The sequence below is a fragment of the Cupressus sempervirens genome, chromosome 3 (genome assembly GCF_028749045.1).
Source record: "Cupressus sempervirens isolate cs-2001-9-10 chromosome 3, ASM2874904v1, whole genome shotgun sequence".
NCBI lineage: Eukaryota > Viridiplantae > Streptophyta > Pinopsida > Cupressales > Cupressaceae > Cupressus > Cupressus sempervirens.
In genome coordinates, this window is record NC_143120.1 from 632,591,929 (window position 1) to 632,593,162 (window position 1,234).

At 37.1% G+C, this 1,234-nt stretch overlaps 1 pseudogene; it reads left to right on the forward strand.

Moving 5' to 3' along the window:
- Window positions 1-215: 215 nt before the first annotated feature.
- Window positions 216-772, forward strand: LOC149568272 (oligopeptide transporter 5 pseudogene; annotated as a pseudogene).
- Window positions 773-1,234: the final 462 nt, after the last annotated feature.

Genomic DNA, 1,234 nt, shown 5'->3' on the forward strand with positions numbered 1-1,234 from the left:
ATTTTTAGTAAAATCCAAGTCATTTATAATTTAATGAGTCAGTTTATTTGAAGCTTATAAAATTTCATTTATAAAATGGAGATGAAAGAGAAAGTGATGGGGAAGGAAAGTGAAATGGAAGTTCCAAACGATCCAGAAGTGGTGCTGACTGTGCCAGTCACAGACGATCCAACGCTACCTGTTCTGACATTTCGTACATGATTCTTGGGAATCATATGTTGTGTGTTGTTGGCATTTTCGAACCAGTTCAATCGTCAATCAGTTCAGTTGCTGCTCAGATGGTAGTGTTTCCCGTGGCTCGTTTCATGGTTATAGTTCTGCCTTCGAAGAAGCTCTGTATCCCTGGAACAAATTTTGGTTTCTCGCTTAATCCAGGCCCATTCAACATGAAAGAGCACGTGCTCATAACTATATTTGCTTCAGCAGGGACTGGAGGTGTCTATGCAGTCGGTATTTTCACCATCATCAGAGCCTTCTACCACTTAAAAATTAATCCGCTAGCCTCATGGTTGTTGGTTGTCACTACTCAGGTGGGTACACAAATTGAAATTAGTTATTAAAACTTGATAACCAGTAACTTTAATTGCCATTTAGGATATGGGATTCATGTTTTAGGATTTAGGACTGAATCTTACATCTTGCACTGGTTGGCATCCATGATGTTTGCCAGATGCTTGGCTCTGGATGGGCTGGGCTATTCCGAAAGTTTATGGTGGAAGGTGCTTCCATGTGGTGGCCTGCGAATCTTGTGCACGTTTCCCTGTTTAGGTGATTATAGCAATATCTTAACTCCTTCAAATTTTGGCTTAGATGGATGAAATTAATTGTTATTTTACTCTTGAATTTGTTAGATGGATGAATGAATGGAGGAAAGATTATAAGTAGAATATCATCTGCGGTATTTTAGCATATCCCATGTCTTGGAAATCAGTAGATATATAAGGAATGCATGTTTTTGCATGACTTGTATCTAATCACAATTCAAGGTAGGTTTATTTATTAGGTGATCATGACACTCCGACTGAAAAGCTTGTGATCCATATGGTTTGATCATGTAGTTTCTACTGTTCATATCACCGCATTCAGTGTGATATGATCCGTTGTTCGATTCAATTCATTAGTTGGAATCTAGGTTGATAGTAAATTAGAAGAAACAAAGTGCTAAGTGCTTAGATAAATATCTTATACATGTTTTTCTATTTTCAATTTTCTTTCTCCTATTTTACAAATATAT